We start from the raw sequence: 14643 nt of genomic DNA, 5'->3' as shown, positions 1-14643 counted from the left end.
CTACCCACTTTGGCATCAAAGTCTCCTATTATTATAATACTTGTTCTACAAGATCAAAACTAGTTTTTCTTTTTTAAATTATTGGAAAAAATATGCAGGCATGTATTAATAATTTTTTTCTTGCACTTAAAAAATTAAAGTTAGCAAACTAGAAAAAGGTAGCACAGATGAATTTCACAATGGTTAAACATTGAAAATGAAAATTATTGATTTTCGTCCATGAACGTAAAAGCAATAAAATCATATTTTTTTCCTAATAAAGGTTAAGTTAAAGGTCTTAAAAATATTGCAATTTTCTGTCTAGAAACGAGAATAGAATCAGCAAAATGGACTAAAGAGCATTTTAGACTTTCTAGATAAAACTAGGTAGGAAAGCCAGAACAGAGTATTGGACTTGATATTTGATAATAGAGAAATACAACTCAAAAATCAATTTGTTCCAAATATTGTATGTATAGAGGACATTTCCTTGCAATTATTACATCAAATATTACATATATGTTGACGACCTAAAAAAACTAAAACAGTCATTGTTCTACTCTTATTTAATTTGGCGTTTAGAATTTTTTTAACCCAAAATTATAAAATCTTCATCAACCAGAACAAATGTATAATATATATGAATATAGAATAAATATATACAAATAATGTATATCCATATTTTAAACTATAGAAATTGTAAATTCCTGATTACTATTAAGATTTCATACCAATAAGTATACTATGAAAATGTTGACTATTTAATTAATGTGTTTTTATATTCTGGTTTTTCTCAAAAATACTTATTTAATTTTAAAGGTTTTATTAGTCATTTACAGTAATGCCTTCTAAAAATATGCTGTCTTTTCAGCTTCTTTATTAAACCAATTAATATAAACGACCGAGTGGTAATCGCTAAGGAGAAGCAAACGAATTGGCAAATAACAGATAATAAAACCCACGCAAACAAAGCGTTCACCGCAAATTGGTCCTTATGATTCAAAGGGTATTAAATTAAGGAAAAGGCGAATGCCTTGTAATCTAACATTTTTTTTATTTTTAAGTTTTAATCTATATAACCTGTTTCATATTACTTGTTTTCACTAGATTTGTTTCGGGTTATAGAAGTGCAAAGTGATTGAACTTAAAATTCCCGCTTGACCTGATATCCATTAAGTTGTTTTGTGAGAAACGTTAATAAACGGTTATTTAAACATCTAATTATAAACGATTATCGCCCATATGGTTTTAAGGAGTTTAATTGGTGCAAGTATGCGTAAAGATGTTCCATAAACTAGTTTGTTATGAGAACGAGAATTTATGTATCTATTGTATTGTTTCTAGCAACTTTGGTATTTTTACGAGATTAGTAAAGAAATTTAAAAATAAACTATTTAATGAAACCATACGGAATGTTATTGCAAAAATATCTCAAGAGATTTACGGTTACCATTAATATAGTCAACGTGAAATAAGACGTAGATTTTTCATGAGATACAAAATTAATTTCTTAAGTTGAAAGCGATGCATGAAAATGTTTTTGAATTGGATCTTCTCCAAGAACAGTACGGCTTAGAAATTGTTTATAAGTAAAAAATATATAGAATAATAATATTTACAAAATTATATACTAGATTAGGATTCTATAATTAGAGGAAATAGCCTAAGATAATTTTTATTTTTTGACGTGACATAGTTTTTCTTATACAATAATGTAAATGGCATAAATAGAGATAAATATAAAAGAACAAGGACTGGATGGGCAAAGCAGCAGTGCATTAATATATGACCAAGGAGATACAAGAAAAAACTGAATAAAGAACCAATGTTAAAATAACTTACTACAAACCTGAATTCTGGAAACGGTGACTCTTATAATAGCTTTCCAGGAACCGCAAACTTTGATGACTCACATACCGCATGGTTTAGAAACTTGTGCTATCCTAATAAAAGAGGCCACGTTAAAACGCAAAAACAAAGTTGATTCTATGTTCTTTTGGAATGTCTATAAACAATAATACAACAAATCGAGAATAACAATGGAGACGTACAGATCCTGTGGTAGAAACTATCGACTTTAGGTTTATTTGGTAGAAACAAGTTCGAATAAACCGAAAAATCAACCACCGTTATAAATAAAGATGATAAAACATACCTCCGTATTGATGTACCAGTTACCTGATATTATAAAGTCACACAGGAAAAAGTATTTCTTTATTTAACTTCATTTAAATTAACATCCAAAGAATGTGAAATACGCAAGTGACAATCATAATTTTTATTGAAGCCACAGTATTAACGACTTCAGCTACCTATAAAGGAATCAAATAATTACCTCGTAACTAAAACCTGAAGTTGTAAAAGATACTGAAAGTGAATACCACTAATAGTGTGGAAAGGGCTATGGTGCAGCAAATACGTCAAGTAGATATGGTAGAATATCTTTCTAATTAGTCTAACTTACTGGGCTCCTGTTTCGCTATTTCGAATATAAAAAAACTTGCTTGTAAGAAATCTATTTGGCAATGATCTTTAGAATCGATTAGCGCTAATTGTAAATAGAGAGCTGAGTGATAGTGAGGAATTATTAACATATTTCCAAATCTAATATTAACAGATCATTTTAGACTGTGCTCTAAAAAAGCTGACAGAATGATTGAGTTATCATTTAGTTACGACTACGAGTTAAAACTTATATCAAGAAAAATTGTTTCCTCATGAATGATTAAATCGTACATATTACTTCATATTCTAAGATGCGATTAGGCTTATACTAAAAAAATACATTGATATAATTAAATCGTGAATTTCGAAAAGGACTCAACTCGGATTTTGATCAAATTTGACTTTTCCGCAAACTTTTCAGGTTCAATAGTAGGCCAACATTTTATGAAGGAAAAGGGCTCATATCTGATTTTGTTCTTACAAATACGAATTCGTGGTTTTAAAACAAAATTTCGAAAAGGACTCATCTCGCTGAGATGGATCCTTGCGATGCGTTTAGTAAATGAAGCGAACCAAAAAGAGGATTTCTTATTTTTATAAAACGTGAATTTTATTGGAGTATAGGCATCGAAAAGTTTGCTTGTTTCAGTCGCTTTACGACAGTTGCTTGGTGTACGTCAAGTTTGTCATTTGAATTAGTAAACAATCACATATTTTGGGTACTGTTTTGTTCAACGTTACTAGTTTTTTTCTAAACAATGAGTGAGTCTAGTAGTTCGGACGAGACAAATACAGGAGTAGAGAAAAAGAAGCGAGGAGTAAGAAATAGTGAAATGTATAAAAATGTAATTATCAAAAAAGCCAAAGTTAAAGGACTTGCACACACAAACCACGTGGGTAAAAATATTCCTTGTAGAAAATCTGGGCCTAGTTGTAGGTAAGTGTATACCTATGTTCTATTACATAATTTAAAAATAATAGGAGATGTGGATAGAGGTAGATAAATAATGTTATTTATTTAGTAGGTAGATATTATATTCAATATATAATATATACAAAAATGGTTTTGTGAAAAAATAGTTTTATCTTTGTAGGTGCATTCAAAAATGTTTCGATCTTTCCGATGATGCCAAAAAAGCAATATTGAATCGCATAAATGGTTTTAATACCAAAGATGAACAGGACATATACAGGGTGTTACTTAAAGGTATGTCATAATTTAAAAGGGACATTCCTGGACTGATTTTAAATCGAAAAGTTCATATAAATATGGGTCCTAAAATGCTTAGTTTTTAAGATACAGGGTGTTAAAATTTTATTTATTTTTTCGTTTTTAATAAATTTTTCAAATACGGTTTAAAATATTGAACTGAATTTTGGCACAGGATATTATGGCATAAAAACACATTGTTTAGATGTTCACCTACTTTTTTTTAGCAACCAGTGGCGTAGCTATGATAAATTTTTAATACAATTTTACAAAAAAAATACTACGCCATTGACTTACGAAAAAAATTATGATTTTATCTTAATTATCAATTAATTATAAACAAAAAATTCCTCCATGACTTTTGCCGTAAATCGTACCGTTTGGGTTTAATCGTTATTAAAAAAAAAGGCTTTTATGTATAAAATGCATCTAATGCTAAAATGCCAGAAATTGTTTTTTGTTGTTTTAAACATTATGACACTTGCGTTAGTGATTATTCTTGATAGTTTGTTTTTAGTACCCTTTGGATCTTAAAACGTGAATTGTACTAGTTAAAAAATGGTAGATTATTCTAATTTGGAAATGACGCAAATGCATTTCCTTTATGGACTTGCCAATGGTAATGCTATGGAGGCGCGGTGTTTGTATCAAGAAAGGTATCCTAATCGCGCTGTCCCAGATAGAAGAATATTTATAAATATTCATCATCGTCTGGCTGAATTTGGGAGTTTTAAGGCTAATTCTGTCAAGGGAAGGCCCCGTACAGTTAGGACACCGGCAGTTAAAGAGGCTGTCCTACATGCAGTCGAAGAGGATCCGACCACAAGTACACGAAAAATTGGTATGGTATTGAATATCTGCTACAAGACGGTATGGGAAATTTTAAGGGATTCTTTTTTATATCCTTTTCACATACAAAGGGTTCAGGCATTGCTTCTTAGAGATTAAAACCGCGTACGCAATTTTGTAGATGGTATCTCCAAAAAGTAACACAAAATCCTCAATTTGGTGCGAACATCTTGTTCACAGACGCAGCTAATTTCTCCAGAAATGCAATAATCAATTTCCATAACAATCATTACTGGGCTCAAGAAAACCCTTATGCGATTACAGAGACATTTTCAGGAACAATTTTCAATAAACCTTTGGATCGGTATCGTATCCGATCATTTAATTGGACCATCTTTTTTACCAGGACACCTTAACGGACAGAATTATTGTAATTTTCTCCAAAATGATTTGCCTTTGTATCTCGAAGATGTTCCTCTTCAGTTACGGCAACAACTTTGGTTTATGCATGATGGTGCTCCAGCCCACTTTAGCATATTGGCTCGTGAGCATTTAAATAGAGTCTACCGAAATAAATGGATAGGCCGTGAAGGACCACAGTTTTGGCCACCTAGATCACCTGACTTAAATAGCCTAGATTTTTTTTTTGTGGGGATACCTAAATACATTGGTTTATCAGACACCAATTGTGACATTAGAAGAACTAAGAAATAGAATTATTGACGGATGTGAAACTATACGAAACACGCCTGGAATTTTCGAAAGAGTTCGTAATTCTATGAGAAGAAGAGCAGAAGCCTGCATAGAGGCAAGAGGTGGTCATTTCCAACATTTCTTGTAAATTATGTATGTATGCATTGTATTTAATTGTTGTTGCTTTTTATTCACCAGTTTGTAAAAAATAGCTTGCAAACAAATATTTGAAAAATGTACCTAATAAAAACTGAAAATAAAATCAAACTTAACACAATCAAAAATAACCATTAATATCAGTGTCATAATGTTTATAACAACAAAAAAACAGTTGCTGGCAACGAGCAAAGTTAACTTGATTTATTTCCATAATTTTTAAAGATGCATTTTATGCATAAAAGACGTTTTTTTAATTAACGAGTACACCCAAACGGTAAGATTTACGGCAAAAGTCATAGAGGAATTTTAAGATAAAATCATAAATTTTTTTCGTAAGTCAATGGCGTAGTATTTTTTTTGTTAAATTGTATTAAAAATTCATCATAGCTACGCTACTGGTTGCTAAAAAAAAATAGGTGAACATCTAAAAAATGTGTTTTTATGCCATAATATCCTGTGCCAAAATTCAGTTCAATATTTTAAACCGTATTTGAAAAATTTATTAAAAACGAAAAAAAAAATAAAACTTTAACACCCTGTATCTTAAAAACTAACCATTTTAGGACCCACGTTTATATGAACTTTTTGACTTAAAATTGGTCCAGGAATGTCCCTTTTAAATTATGACATACCTTTAAGTAACACCCTGTATATTCAAGGATTGATGGAGGCGTTCCCTGTGAAGGATACTGCTAAACGTCAAGAAGATAAAATTAGTAAGCCAAAGAGTTACAAGTATTTTATCGAAGCAGATGGAAATAGAAAAGAAGTATGTAAAGTAGCCCTCCTAAACTTGCATGGTGTTACCGACAAGAGAATAAAGAGAATTCTACTACTAAAAATTGCAAATAAAAGCCCCCACGATATGCGAAGAAAATCTGCCTAGAAGCAATGTAATGCTCGCAACAACTTTATCGAGTCAATCCCTGTTAAAGAAATTCACTATTCTAGTAACATTGTAAAAAAATACTTATCATCTGTTTTGAATGCGATAATATTGCATGAGAGATTTTTGGCAAAATATCCAGAAAGCAAAGTAAATTATCAGTTTTTTTGAAATTATTTCAATGTAAATTTTGACTTAGCATTTGGTAGGCCACAAATTGATGTGTGCTCAAAATTTGAAGAAATTAGCGTTAAGCTGAAGAATCCCCATTTAAACGATAATGCCAAGAGGGTCGCCAGTGCGGAGCTAATCATACATAAGCGTCGGGCATCGAAGTTTTTTAATAAAGCCAAAGCTATTACAGAAAAATATAACGAGAACGGCAGTACCATTTTCGGATTGTCTTTCGATTATATGCAGAATCTACCACTGCCAGTACTTCCAGTCTAAAAAGTGTTCTATTACCTCCAACTTTGGGTTTACGAATTCTGCGTACATAATATGAAAACGGGGAAGGCAACTTCCTATCACGAGGGCCAAGCGTTGAAGGGACCAAACGAAGTAGCTTCGTTTTTAAATGACTTTATATGTAAAAATGTTTCTGAAAATATTACAGAATTACATTTATTCTGCGACGGATGGCCTGGGCAAAATAAAAATAATTCCATAATAAAATATCTTATCGCTTTGTCACTTACTCGAAATTTGAAAGTTTTTCTTTATTTTCCCCAAAGAGGTCATTCCTTTAATGACTGTGATAGAGATTTTGCAACCATAAAGCGTAAGATTAGAAGAGAAGATCGTTTATTTACTCATGAGCAGTATACGAATTTAATACTCAGTAGCACTAAAACAGACAAATTTTGTGTAAAAACGATAACTTATACCGATATCATTGATTTCAAGGCATGGTGCAAAGTACACTTTAAAGCAAAACCATTAGCAGAAAGATGCTATGGAAAAAAAGTTTCTAAAGAAAACAAAGTAGGTCTTAAGTTTCAACTTTTTATGAATTTGACTTTAATCCAGAAAAGCCTGGAGAAGTTTTATGCTGCCCCTTCATTGACAGCGAAATTAATACTGAAACTTTTAGCCTTTCAAAAACTAAAAGTATTTGTGGTAATCTTTCTACTGTTGAAGACTTTCCATGCTACTCCTCAAAACTGCCAATAAATAACTTAAAAATGACTGACTTGAAAAAGTTGAGGCAGTATATAACTGCAGAATATGAAGACGTTTACGATAGTATTTTAAGCTGGCCGACTACTGACAGAGAAGCAGGAGCTGACATCGAACAAGACTTCTGGCAGATTTACTTTTTATTTGTTATTATTTCCCAAATAAATTAACAAAAAAAATTTTTGATCTTTAAGGATTTTTTTTCGTTTTTTGTATCTTTCTTTAAAAAATAAAGTTGCAGTTTTTTTATTAATGTTCTTGTGATTATATAACCTCTCAAGTGGTGCTTAAATTTTGAAAACGGCTCATCTCGGAAAATTCTAAAGTCTATTTTGTCCATGTATACTTATTTGAAAAGAAAAAAAATTGGCAAGGTTAAGATGTCAAACAAAGGTTGTGAATATTAAGAAAATTCATATTTTCGTAGTTCAAATCTGTCAGAAGCAATTCAGTTTTTAGCTTTTCCTGGAAAATTACGTTTTTGCGAGATAAGCCCTTTTCAAAATTCACGATTCAATTAAAGTTAGAAAAGCTACGACTTTTATTTTTTATTTAATGTCTCTTAGATTTGATTTGAAAGATAAATAATTTCAGAATTGCAGGTCGCTGTCCAAAATATCCCCACGATTACTCACATTTTAAACTAGCTTGGAAAATATAAATCCTATATAATTTTTTGAATAATTGTCAATATAATTATAACAAAATTGTTAATTTTATTTCAAAATAACTTTAAATTGGATTTAAATTAATTTAACTTGAAAGTCTGACTTGTTTAGTGAGTATTTTGGATAAATAAATATACAGTCAAAGGTTTATTTTTAATATAAAAATTATATGTGATCTGAGTATTATCCATGTGAGCTTAAACCGTGGAATATTTTAATGATTTTCAAATATCTGAGGTATAAATAAGAAATAGCAAAGGCCGTATATGGACTTGTGGACGTATATATACGTGTGGAACTTCGTCGCTATCATTTCATCAGAAAATATTTTTTGAGACAAGTTAGAAAAAAATAGTTCAAGGTAAACTTGAACTTGATTTAGCATCAAAATTATCTTAACACGCACTATTTTTGAAATATTTTGCCTCGAATTTCTAATTTCCATTGTAAGTAATTTTAAATTGGTATTTAAAATTGAGCGAGTGCTGTTTTGTTACAAAAGTTATAAACGGAAGAGTCTGTTGACAAAAAAATATTTCTGTCTTAATTCTTGGATAAAATTTCAGAACATAAAAAAATATTTTTGATATTTAGTAGAGGGTAGATCTTGTAGTCATAAGATTATTGAACATTTTTTTTTCTTTATTTTTTGAGCCTATTTGATGAAATAGTTTTTTGGAGTAAATATTTTTTACTATTTTATTCTATTTTGTATTCGACATACTGTTGAAGTTTTGATCTTTTTTGAATTATATGTTGTGCTGTAGAAAATGCACTCGAAGAACATGGTCGTATAGTTATGCCCTTTGTTATACTTTCAAAATCTATAATATGTCTATAAATAAAAAATGTAAAATAAAACAATGGCAATTTTTGTCGAAAAAAGGAAAAACGAATTTTTGGGCACTCACTACTCTCTGCACGTGTGGTTGTAAAAAATATTGTAAAAATTTTTTTATAAAAAAACTAGTCAAAAAATCATTAATAAGGAGTTCAAAAAATTAACCTTGATCGATTTCTATGTACCGCTACCAGTTTATAAAACAAAATTTAATACAATTTGCTATTTAAAAATACTAGAATTACGTTCCATTTTATTACAAAATATGTATTTAGTACGTTTTGTAATATAATATAATAATTTAATGTAAAAATTACAGAAGTTTGTTTATTAAAAATACGTAATAAAATTTTAGTAATAAAATGATTAATATTTATAAATATAAAATAATTAAAATGAATTTCTTCATATTTAATTCAAAATATTTTAAAACAGCTACTACCAAATAGAGTCTAATTTAATAATATTTACATAAAATTAACCTACATTTGCGGAAATTCCTTGTATGTCGGTAAATCTGCGGATAACCGTGAAGTTTTTTTACAATTTAATTAATATCACTATTGTAAATCTGATAAACATTACGTAATATTTCCGGAAAAAATATGTAATAAAGATCTAGAATCTTAATTTATACAAGATTTTTATTTAAAATGTTTTGTCACTTAATGCAGGGATTTATAAAGTATGTGATGCGTTCAGTCGGTTTTAAAATTCTAATGGATTTAGAATAAAATTAAGTTATAAGGTATTTTTGTTTACTATATATTATATAATTTCTATTATAGATGATTACTATTTTTAATATTTTCTCTTACATAAGTTGTATAAATGAGTTGAGATATGTTATATACGTAGATGATTTATATTCCCTTGTACTATTTTTAAATACAAAATATTATAAAATAAAAATTTATTTGTATACTCAACTTACAGTCTCAAACGCAACTACGGAAACATTTTTTTTACTAGTCTTTATTATCTGTACTTTATCTATGGCCAAAAATGTATTAGGTATACGTTTGTTAAATCTCAGGAATTTTAATTATAAGACATAAAAAATGTTCAGCTTGTTTTTGCAGATTATAATAGTGTTTTGGTATTTTTTTTCCTCACAAAAGTATGGAAACATCTTATAAATAGACAGTACTGTTCTAAAAATGTATTTTAGTTATTGCTCGGCCTTAATAACTTGCTTTATTAAAGTATTACCAAGTACAATGCCAAAGTGTAGTCTGCCAAAGTATAACAACATTAAGGCAGTTGCATTACACGAAAAAGGTGTGAAGCAAATTGACATTTCTAAATGTCTTGACATAAGGGAGATACTGTAAATAAAACTATAAGGCGTTATTTATAAAGAATAACTATCGAACCTGCACGTGGAATACGGCGAAAAACTTGCAATTTTAATAAAATCCATTAAAAAGCCATTGTTGACGAAATGGCATAGAGTGGCCAGATTAAAGTTTACTAGAGATCACAAAGACTGAACACAAAATGATTTAGTACTTTTCGCGATGAAAGGAACTTCAATGTATGTGAGAATGAGACTAAACAAACCTTTCGACTATCTAAGAATTAAGTTTTAAGTAATTTAATATTGGATTGGCCATTCGAATTACCCGATTTTAACCCCTAAGATATTCTTAGGCAACACATAGAAATAAGAAAAAAAATATAAAAGGCACAGAAGATCTATGGCTAGTTTTGCAGAAAGAATGGCGTAGAATTAAAGTCGAATTTTGTGACTTGTTAATAGACTCAATGGGAAGCAGTAATTAAGGCCAATGGGTGGTCAACTAAACAATAAAAAAAATATTGAATGAATAGTAGTTATTATATGACATTTTACTTTTCGTAGCCTAATATAAAAATTTTATTTAATATAAGGAATTATCATGGTGTGTAAAATATTAAAGATTTATATAATATTTCCATATTCTTGTTCCTATTGTAAAGTATACTCTCTAGCCAGAATAAGAGTTATTCCTAAAATCTTAATTGGAAAGAGGAAATTTTTTTTGAAGAACTGTGTAGTTACTTAGTTCATGATTCGTCAAATTTTAATTAGTTTATAGTCGTAGAACCACAAGTTTCAAACATTGCCAATTTTTTTTAAATCAGACTGAATATTAAATGCATTCTGTTAAAGATGTCGGAATCTTAACGTTCATTTTGTATTCATTGAATGATTAAAATAAAAACCAGTTATATGCTATAATATTTTTTATTTATCAAGTGGCTGCAAGTTATTTGTCAAAGCTTTTTAAGCAAATCGTAGGATAAAATGCAAATAACCGAATTATAAAGTGAGATATCATATTGTAATAAAAAGCCTATAAAACTGATTTGTATATAGATTTTACATTTGTCCTAAACTTTTCTCCATTAAATCTCAAGAGATAAAGTTTAAAAAAAGGATTATTCATAACGTATAATTAAGAAAATTTAGATTACAAACATAAGCAGAAAATGAATTCTCAAAATAGCAACATAATATTTCTAGTAGTTTAATGCTAGTAATATCATCTAAACATATTATATTTACAAGATATTTAAGAATATTCACGTTATAGCTTATTATGAGGTAAGTCCTCATTTTATTCTGAAATATAAATAAACATACTAGTATTTAGAACAGACCTAGTATCAAACAAATAAAAATTTCTTTAAGACTTCATAAGAAACACTATATTAAATTAACTAATATAAAAAGAAATTAATTGAGGTTAATAAACCACTAGATTTTATATTTTCTGTACGCTATTAATTTATACTTGTGTGCTTTTCAGCAAATCAAAAAAAAAAATATATATATATAAATTTATAAACTTAAACGCCTATAATCTTAATATATCTGTATATTTTACATATTTTATTATGATTATTTCTAGAGAATGAATATTGACAAATGATAAAAAAGTTAACATAGATGATTTAATTAGCTATCTATCAAATTCGTGGTTAAATTTATCATAACTACTCTTTTGGTTAACTAAATATGTCCATCCAAAAATACTTACAATATAATTAATAAAAGTGAGATCCTATTCATGATGTTTTTTCAAACCGAAGTTATTTCAAAACAAAACTATGAATTTTCTATGATAATAACTACTGTTTCTTAAGTTTTATACATATTGCTTTGCAGGTAAATTCTATCTACTTCTTGTTGCTGCTGCCGAGAATATAATTACTATATCATATCCATTTCATTCTTAACTTGTTTGACTTAAGTAGTTTGATAAATCAAGAAACTTCTGAAAATCGAGTTGTAGTCTTATAAAAGATATAGAAGAAGAACTGATGCCTATCCAGCAAAATAAACGTCTACCTACCAATTGTAAAATTCTCTAAAAATATACAAGCGAAAATCAAATTATACTGCGGCACTTAAATTAAACTTTAACTCCGATTTTTACTTTATATTGAATAGTTTACATTTCCTGTTTATTTTTGCAATTTGATTTATAGGTACTTGCTTTTATTATTTTTGTGTTTAACTTATATTAGATTTATTTGTTTTCTTTTGTTTTAATTGCTGCTTGTATTAAAATAAGTCCTTTAAGCTATTTTTTATAAGCTCATGAAAAAGTAATGCATTGTACTATAAATATTAATATTTTTTATAAAATAAATCATCAATATTTTTCTTATTCTTTAGGAATACTAAAAATAGTATATGAGTCATAATTAGATTATAATTATAACGGGGTTGAAAAAACCTAAAAACCATATAAATATTTTTATTTTTTTAACAATAAAAATTGTATTTGGAATTTTTTTATTATCTTATCAATTTAGAATATTACATAATGTAAATACATTTTTGATAATTCAGGTATATATTTAAATGATATCATCAGTCCCTTATTATCTCAGTATTATGCTTTAATATTTCCAGGATTATTTTTAAATTGTGTTTTTCTGACGTAGATTATCGAATTACGTCCAAAAACAATCATTTTATATTCTTTGCGATATATTGAAACTGAGTCCCAGATATATTCCTTTTAGGAGAAAACTAATTTTTAGGTTTTTAGCCGGTTCTTGGTTTATAATTTACTATTACTGATCCCTCTCAGTTCTTCAATACTTCTAGTATTATTGCGTTTTTCTGACGTAGTTTATCCTATTACGTCGTAAAGCTTTTATTTTTTTAAAATTTTTAGTAATACACAGACTATAATAATAATGTTTTATTTATAAGCTCATATAAAAATAAATATTTATTAAAGTAAAAAAATTGTGTTGAAAAAGCAATATTTTGTAAAAAAATAGATATTTAAGTTCTAATTATAAATATATAAAAACTTTTGCTAAAATGACTTACCTTAACTTATATTTAACATTGCTAGTAACATCTACTTAACACCCAATGTTAAAGAAACTTATAATTTACGAAAACTTATTTTTGTTGAAGTTTCTCTTTATCAAAACATTTTTATTTTTCGATAAATTGCAAATTGGCGCCCAACTATCGGGCGCTTGATACGCTACCTACTTCGCGCCAACAACACGACGAACGGTTAAATTTCAACTGAATTTTTGTCAGCTTTCTGTGTGCCTCGAGTCGCTCAAAAGGAGAGTTTTTGGATGGGATGGGAAACTTTAGCCTGTACGAAGAGCTTTAATTGATATCTTTATAGAGATAGGATTTATTAATATCGGTGACTGGTGTGATAAGATGGCAAGATAGACTCATTATCAAATTTTATAACAAAATATGATTTACTAGTTCTTAGACGTTTCTTTTGTTAAATTTTAAAAATCTTGTAACAGAGAAAATAATTTCTTAAGAAAAGAAATATAGTATATTTAAAATTTAAAATCAAACGCAGCTTTAAAATATATTGGTCTATGTGAACTACTATACTATTAATTATTAACCATAAAAAAGAAATAAATTTGATAAATCTTAAAGAAGCTGTAAAATTCTACGTTTTTTTTTAATTACCTAAGGAAAACACTATAATTTCTTTGCGTCTAGAGTCAAAAAAAAAAGATATATTATTGGATTTATTCAATTGTTTTTTTGTGTTACTTCCGGCTTAATAAAAAAAAATTAGTATGAAACTCTAAAATCTCTATAAATATTCTAAAAACAATGATTACCCACTTGCCACTTTTGACATATAACGTCAAAAAAATGTTAAAAAATTATTAAAAAATCTTAATTCCAAAATTTTAAATTTGCTTCAATTATTTATGGAAAAATAACTTTGGTCATTTTATGTGTGTTTTATGTACTCTGTATTAGTATAAAAGAGACAAACATATATTTTTGTCGTTTAATTAAGTATTTTCAAACGGCAACCCAACAAAAGCCATAACTTTTTACGCAGTTTTTTCCTAAATATTTTATTGGTAAAGTCATTAAAGCTCCTTAAAAAATATCTTCGGAGATGAATATACTTGAAGTCGTTGATACGGATGGGATAAGCTTAGCTATGACGCTACACTGTTGTCCATTTATTCTGCTCTTTAATGTAAATCTCGTTTAGTGTTGCACAAAATCGTTTAAATTTCCAGAAAATCTTTTATGATACGCAAGGGGGTGTTTTGTTTACAAATGTGTTCATTGATTCTCTGTTGTCAAGGTTACATTCATTTTTAAAAGAGGAAATTTTCATCCATATATCAACACATATAATAATGTTAATTTAAATTATTGATGTAAGATTTTGGATTAAAAATAAAAATTAGAAATAGATATATGTTATTCTAAGCAAAAAAATATTAATATTATGATTTCTAAAACCGCTTCTAAAAAATTTAAAAAGGCATTACA

At 28.2% G+C, this 14643-nt stretch overlaps 1 protein-coding gene across 1 annotated transcript in view; it reads right to left on the bottom strand.

Annotated features, from left to right (window-relative positions):
- LOC126734331 (aminopeptidase Ey-like) overlaps positions 1-13400 on the bottom strand; it is a 44430-nt gene extending 31030 nt beyond the window's left edge. Inside the window, exon 1 of the mRNA XM_050437905.1 lies at positions 13186-13400. The gene's annotated coding sequence lies outside the window, so the exon portion shown is untranslated. The remainder of the gene's footprint in view (positions 1-13185) is intronic.
- Between the last annotated feature and the right edge of the window lie 1243 nt (positions 13401-14643).

The sequence above is a fragment of the Anthonomus grandis genome, chromosome 3, assembly GCF_022605725.1.
Source record: "Anthonomus grandis grandis chromosome 3, icAntGran1.3, whole genome shotgun sequence".
In the NCBI taxonomy this organism is placed as follows: domain Eukaryota; kingdom Metazoa; phylum Arthropoda; class Insecta; order Coleoptera; family Curculionidae; genus Anthonomus; species Anthonomus grandis.
The sequence above is the reverse complement of the archived record's forward strand: the minus strand, read 5'-3'. Positions and strand labels throughout refer to the sequence as shown.